The sequence below is a fragment of the Clupea harengus genome, unplaced genomic scaffold (assembly GCF_900700415.2).
Source record: "Clupea harengus unplaced genomic scaffold, Ch_v2.0.2, whole genome shotgun sequence".
In the NCBI taxonomy this organism is placed as follows: Eukaryota; Metazoa; Chordata; class Actinopteri; order Clupeiformes; family Clupeidae; genus Clupea; species Clupea harengus.
The window spans coordinates 12501-20434 of record NW_024880568.1 but is presented as its reverse complement, the minus strand read 5'-3'; positions in this window follow the sequence as shown (position 1 = coordinate 20434).

Below are 7934 nucleotides of genomic sequence, written 5' to 3'. Positions count from 1 at the left end.
ACAGTGACGCATCTGTTCAAGGTCTCCCTTTGATCCCAATAATTTGGAGGAACAACCCATCCGAAGCACTGTACTCAGATCAGCTTTTCTTGGGAGCAAGTCCAGTCTAATGAGTTGTTGCTTGTGAGCCTTTCATCTTACCTCATGCTTCCAGGCCAGCGCCTTGCTTGCATCATTAATAACTGGCGTCGACAGACAGGCCATCCAGAGCCGAGAGTTCCTAGCTAAGGAAGTTCCGCTCACCATGAGGGTCTCTAGAGGATGTAGGCTCAAAAAAGCCTTTGATATATTCTACACACTGGTTGTTTGCCTCAGTTACAATCAACGGTATGGTTTTAAGGAATTGGGAAATCGTTTTTCAAATTTTAATTAGTTTTAGTTCTTCAGTGTGACCTGCTCTTTGAAGAGCATGGCTAACAGCAAAAACACACCTAAGTCAAGTGTGACAGCCACTTCACCACAAACCGGCTATTTTGCTTTTCCAACGCTTTATAAGGCACCCTGCACCCTGTAAGGTCTTGCTCATCCACAAACACAACATACACCTCACACCCAACAGTGTGTGCTAGCACTACTGCCCCTGGGAGTGACAGTCAGTTGTTCTATCAGATCATGTAGTAACCAGCCACCTCACTAACTGACAGAATGTGTCACCAAGGTCTTAGGCTGAGGGGTGAGGGGCCACTGAAAAAGACAAAATGCCAAGCTGGCTGACAAGCCTTGGAGAGAGAGAGACAGCAAATAGATAGGCGCAGGTTACACACATAGGTCTTAAAGATAGATTCCAAGGGATGAGATGATCAAGACCTTCACAAAAACATACAAAACCACCAAATTTTACCTCTTAAACACAACCTTTACAGAATGCTACACAGAAAAAAAACGTTAAACCACTCACTCTGTGATCTTCTTGGAGAGCTCTATGCATGCTGTGGTGGAGTTGGCAGAGAAGACACGATAGCCACTTTTCCCGACATTCATTCTTGAATGATAACCATAGGACTGCTTCGATGTTTGGGAATAAGAGAGAAGAGACTTGTGAGGTCCAAGACGAGCTTTTGGCATGTTTTCAACTGTTAGCTAACACCGTTTCTCCGCAAGACAGCACATTTACAGTGGTATAAAAAAGGCAAGCATATACAATCTTATAGTTTGTATCAATTTACAAACCTGCAATGGCACTGGTGGTAAAGTTAGCCTTCGATGTAGGCTATTCCCTGGTATTGGTGCTACAGGCTAAGTTACACAGACACAATTTCACCGACCACTGCCGCCGTGGTTTACAGCTACAGCTAACTGGAACTTCAGGGATGTCCTGTTTTCCTCTGTCGCTACCCCAGCAAAAAACTGGACCTACAAATGGACCACCAACAACGCTGGCCCGTAGATAGGTAACTGAATACAGCAACTCTGCATTAAAACCACCGTGGCACACTTGAAAAAAGCATGTAGCCTACCAAGCTGCTGGCCTGAATGTGCTTCTACAAATACGTCGTCTCACTAACTACGCATACAAAGCAAACAAATTCGAAAGCAAGCAGCCACCTATGGGTGTGTTAGGCGACTACTATCAACTTTAGTTCGAGAGCCAGTCATCGATCGCTTTCCAGAACGATGGGTTTGTCTACCATGCCATAAACAAGGAAAAAAACAGGGAAACGTTTGTACTTCGCTCCTTAGGCGTATTACACAAGAGTCGAATAAATGTTTCTAAATGGTGCCCTTTCACATCCTTTACATGTTGTATTAAACCGCGAAATCGGATAAAGAATAACACAAAAAAAAGCTTCACTTGCACCACGGTAAACTTTGTTGCAATGCGGTCAGAATAAAAAAATCCCACAATTGTTTTCATTGGTTAAATTGAGTAGTTGACAGGCAGGCAAGTGCAGCCAATGCAAGGTCTGCAACACAAGGAATAGAAGGCGGTTCGTGTTATATTTCAGCCAATCATATCTATTAATGTCTACCGGGTCAAAGGAAAGGATGTCAAAAACACTGCAATGATTAGTATGGCCAGGCGAATGGATCCTTCGTTTCATTTGTAAGGCTTACAGGTCCTGGGACTGCCGTGATTCATTTTAGTTAAAGTAAGAAAGTAAAAAGATAAAGAAGTAATCAAATCTAAAAAACAATGTCGACCAATGTAGTCATTCAAAAGGATAGGCCACGTGGTTGTTGTGACTAGTCATGTCAATTTAATAAAACCACATTACAAAGAGTTTTAAAAATAAAGGACATAAGTTAGTTCTAATTACATTTATTTAAAAAAGCAACAATTACCCAGCAATATAGAAGTGAAAGGAAGAGCCGTTTTAAATTGGCGTCCACATAGGTAAATTGGCAAAAGTTTTAGGCAAGAACCACAAGTGTCTTGTGTCACTTTTGTGTCACATATGTCTTCAGCAAGGTTGGGTATGGAAAGAATTTGTCAAATATCTTCTTCCCATTCAGTTCAAGATGGATTTTAGCACATCATTTAGCCCTTCTCACCATAGCTCATTCCAGGGAAACTGAGCCCTCTGTGGCGTTGTGCAAAAAACTCTGGCCCATCTCATAGTACACATCCTCCCACTCTGACACTCTCATTGTTCCAGGTCCAGCAGCAGCAGCCATGGTCTCTCAGCCCTCTGCATCCTTCCCCCTGGCCGGCTCAGGGTTCCTGAGCACTTTCTCCTTGAGCAGGTCCAGGATGACCTGTCTCTCCTGGCTCTCCAGCTCGAAGCGCCTCTCGCGCTCAGTCCTCTCGGCCCCGAGCCGCTCGCGTTCCAGGGCGATCTTGCTCCGCTGGATCTCCAGCTCCTCGCGTCTCAGCGCCATCTCCTCCTCGCGCAGGCGCTGCTCGGCCTCCGCCCGCTTCTCCAGGAAGCTCAAGATCTCCGAGTACGTCTGGCAGCAGCACTGGCAGGCGCGCTTGGCCGTGGGCGCGGGCAGGTCTGCCAGCTCGCCCACCCCCTCTGGGTCCTCTGGCTCTGGGGTCGTGACCTCTGTGGAGGTCAGTACAAGTCACTTGTAAGTGGTTTCTGTTTTGTTTCTCTCCTCTGCTAAGTGATTCAAGTTATTTTACTCTTACCTTAAAGGTTAACATCAACACACACAATATCTAAATCTTAAGCTAAAGGTATTCATAACATTTTCACAAAATTATACTTTGGTAAGAACCTCAGGTCTTAATAATTTCCTGTTGTAGGAGATTTTAGCTCAGCTGTATACCAAACCTTGTGCTTCAAACAGCTATGCACACTGCACTTGACTGGCAGACAGCCTAGTGAACAACCTGATATCACTGTAGACCAGGTTACCTACTGTGCTATGAAATTCAGGAGAAGTATTTTTAATTGACACTATTTTCATTCAGTCTTATGCCATGGTAGCATGGCTTCCCTAGGGCTTTGTCATGTAAATGTGTGTGATCCTAGATGTGACACACTTATATTGCATAATTAGTGCCCTCTGTTTGGATAATGAGCACTAAAATTACTGTGCAACAGACCTCTGACCAGGTCAGAGTACTGCTGTTCCCTCACCTGTAGGTAGCGCTGTTATCGACAGCAGGTTGGGTTTGTCCTGCTCTGGCATGGTGAGTTCTTCCAGAACTCGTTTCCTCAGCTCCTCGTCCTGGTACTTGCTCTCCTCTTTTCCCATCAGCCCCTTCTCCGCCTCCAGCTCCAGCACCTCGTGGAGCAGGTCCTCTTTCTGTGAGTACAGCCTCTCCGTTCCAAACCTGAGTCAATTAACCAGAGCAAACAGATAGTAGCGTCACCACGCACCAACACGAAACATCTGAACCAACATGTCAGTTATCCTTCTTTATCATTTCATCTTACATATCTCAAATGTACTTAAAGTCTAGTTATTCTGGCAGATGTGAGCAAATATAGAATGGGTCAATTCTTTGAAATATTTTAGTAACTTTACCCAGTATCTCCATCGTTGGCCTTTTCAGTTACATTTCTCTGCATGAACTGATTTCCTTTGTATTACTAAAACTTTATTATTATTATGATGATTATTATTATAATTATTATTATTATCAGACTTCATACTAAGATTATGCTTTCAACCAGATCATCAAGGTCTGGATAAGGACATAAAGGAAGCACGTATGGTAAGAGGGAGAAGATCCGCCCTCAAAGACCCAGTGAACACAGTTACACTGCACTGCCTCTATGACTGAAAGGAGCTGTGATTTGTACCTCCGCAGGCTGGGAAAGTCCTGCTTCTTGTAGTAGTCCAGCAGCAGCATGGTCCTCTCGCGACAGCGACGGGCGTCCACCTCAAAGTTCTCGTCCTGTAGCGCGCCTGTGATGATCTCGCCCACCCGCGCCCAGATGCGGCCTGTCTCCTTGGTCTTGAAGGGGTTCTGGGCGATGACCTCCCGCAGGAGCATGATGTCATGGCGGGCGGAGAAGCGCACCTGCCGCTTACGGGGGGTGGTGGAGGGGCCAGCAATGGAGAAACCTACATGTGCGTGTGTGGAGGGGAGGATTAAGCACCAGTATTTTCATAATAATAATAATAATAATAATACACTTTATTTGTATAGCACCTTTCTTTTTAGACTTCATGGATAATATCTACTTATTCAATAGACTGTAACATAATCATGTAAATCATTTGTTCATTGTGAAACAGTCAAATATCAATTATCAATTTTCAAACAAATGACAACTGACTAATGAAATGTCAATTTAGTTTTAGTGAAACACAAATAGTTGCATAGAGGTATGAGACTGGAGACTAACCATGTTGATGCAATAACGCAGTTACAGCCCTTAAATGTAATTATTATAAAATTGGATTAAATGCTAACATGTATGAGGGACGTCACAACACACACAACACACATTGCTCGTAGCTTGAATATTCTCTCCCTTGTACGTCGCTTTGGACAAAAGCGTCTGCTAAATGACTAAATGTAAATGTAAATGTAAACACACACATGTGGCAACATATTCTTATATTCCACCCAAGCCCTGTAGTTTAGGTAAAGTGCAACTTCACCCCCATCTTCAAGCCCTAACCACACCCACTGGTGGGCAAGGGGCAGCGAAGGGCTGAGAGTTTACTCGATGTATATCATGATGTAGGTTTGTACCAACCAGTCCAATCTACGTCAGCATTGGCCTTGTATGATTTTGAACAGTAGGTGGCATGTTGAGCCATTTTCAAACCATAAAATGAGTTCTAGAAAAAATGGTCGTTTTGTCAATATCAACACTAGCATTGATGTGTTTCATCACAGCACAGTCATATCATTTAGTTTGCAGCTCAAGGAGTGTACACTTCCTCTTTGAGTGTGTCTTTTGAGTTGTAAACTAAATTATATGACTTGTGTACTCTACCTCTTTAAGCTTGTCCTATTTTGAAAAGATGTAGCCTAACCCACAGCAGTCATGATAAACTTGCCCACAAAACATGGACACAAGAATAACAATCTTGTAAAATATTACAAGACATGTCCTACAGTCTGCCCCTTTATTTATTTAGGATTTAAAATGTGGTGCGAGATGCATGTGACATGAACCGCGTTTGGATGCAGACCCACGAGCAACGTTTCTGCAGCTGCTACGTGTATTTTGTACCGTGTTGCTGACTGCCGAGTGACGTCGCTCTTTAATCGGTTTGCCCAGCACAAGTAGACGTTACGTCTGCTCTGCAGAGACTACGCAGTCTGACAAATAAGCAACTTCTGAGTATTCACGAACGACCGTGCGTCTGAAACCCATTACAGATGTTACAATTGTTTCTATTAAGCCGTCGGCTGCTGAATTTCAGCGAAGACGTGTTAGACGTAGCAGTTTATAGCAGAAGTCTTACCACTGTCGTTCGGCATATCCCCCACACGTTCCATGACATCCGGAATCCGTGATCAGCTGACACACGGAAACTGCTGAGGTCATAGTACACGTCCACTCACCAGTACAGGTTACATTCTGACGTGTAACTCAACTTGTCGGAAAATCCGGCATAACTGGAGATATGCGTCTTTGTACATTCAATAACGATCCTCTAGAGGGCATGCAAGGACAACAAACATCTCGGGCCACGTTCCATTTTACTGAGGCAGGTGGCGTGTAGAGTAGAGAACAAGTTAGTCTTGCATACCCAAAAACGTAAACAATGGCAGGTTACACACGCAGAGAGATGCACTATTGGTGTGCAATACAACTTACATGCAGGTTATACAGTGACATTTGTACATTTCCCGACACAACACACTTGAAATCTGTGACTAAAGTGCATGCATTCAATAAAGTTAAGAGGCTCAAGTCCAGCATCTGGGACATAGTTACAGTCATAGTTATGCACACCGGTGACTGCTGTGACTGTAACTAGACTAATTGTTCATTTATTCACCCGGGGTGCTATGGTAGAATGACACAATAATCACTCTACATTCACTCCATGCAGTGAGACTTAATGTTTTTTTTACTTATATTGTACTCCATACGCTATCATGTCAAATGATACTGAATTATATTGTGTCTGTATTGACCACTGTCAGTTTGACATGCTCAGCTGGACCGTATCCTTGTGCTCTCTCAACTCTGAACCCTAGTTATCACTGTAACCACCCCCGCACAGCGCGTCCATTTGCATTGCTGCTCCAACGATCCGCTGTGCAGCAGCCTTTAACGTGTTAAATGTAGTGTAAGCAACCCACAATAAGAATTATGAAATAATCACAGTAATGGCCCTTCCCCTACACTCCTCAAAAGCTGATCTCCACGGACCGACTTGCTCGCTCCCTGGCTCTTACACAACTGGTGATGAAGGCTGACAAACTGTTATTTAGTGTCAAACTCGACAGCATGGAAAGGATAGGGGAGACCAGCTAAATCGAGGGCAGTCACTGAAGCTCTCAAATCGGAGGGTAAATATGTGGCCGTGCCTAGCCTAGCTCGGCCACTGTTGACATCCCCCCCCACACCACCTCCTCACAGGACGGACGGAGTGCGTTTGCTCCATCGGTTCAGATGGACATGGTCCTCTCATCATCACTTGAGTACTGGTTCATTCCAGTCGCTGGCAGCAAGCTCAGCCTGAAAGAAGGTCACTGAGGGTAAGCCAGCAAGGGAAGAGGAGTGGTGTAGAATCTGCACAGACTGTCCAGTTGCTAAGCACTGCCAACATGCAGAGACATGGCGTGCCATACTGTCTGTATGTCGGGTTATATATATATTTTTTTCATCTGAAGAAAACACTGAAATTCTGTAAACCTCGTCTGTCAATCATCTAGTGTTTTATCTCCAATGTGAATCAGAGAGGACTGTACATGTTTCGTGTATCTACCGTCTATGAAGTAAAGCTCTCAATTCCCTGCATGCTTTAGATTGTAACAGTGGAGTTGTTTAGCTGTTCGCTGTGAAAGGCAGTGCCTTTTGTGTGTTAGGCTGTCATCTCCCTTAATGTGAAGACACTTCTTTTCAGAGTGACATGCTTTTCATTCGTTATGACATAATCATTCTGTTTTTGCAGATCCCTGCTTTGTCCTAGTAACAGTCCATCAATCTCTCGCCTTGTGTTAGCTGTGGAATTACAAACACAAAGAGATCCTTAGGAAACGTCTAGATTGAGAGAAAGAGTCTATCATTATCCTACTACCACGACCATCATTTTCACTTGTATCTATCAACTATTTCTCTAATGTCATGAAAAGCCTCTGTCTTCTGACTTTGTAGTAGCCCATGGCTAACACTATGTTTTCTGTTGTTGTTTTTCGTTTATAGTGCACTAATGCCTGTGTGAGGAACTGCCAAGAGCTGTGATATTTCAGAATATGCAAATCAGCAGTCATGTTTATGTCTTGAAGGCATACCATTGTAAAACTCCGTGAAATATGTTTTAAACATGTCAGTTTCTTGTGGCGGGAGAACTAATGAAATGTGACTGCAGTCGTCTTTTTTGAAGTGTCCTGGTTTCCTCCCACG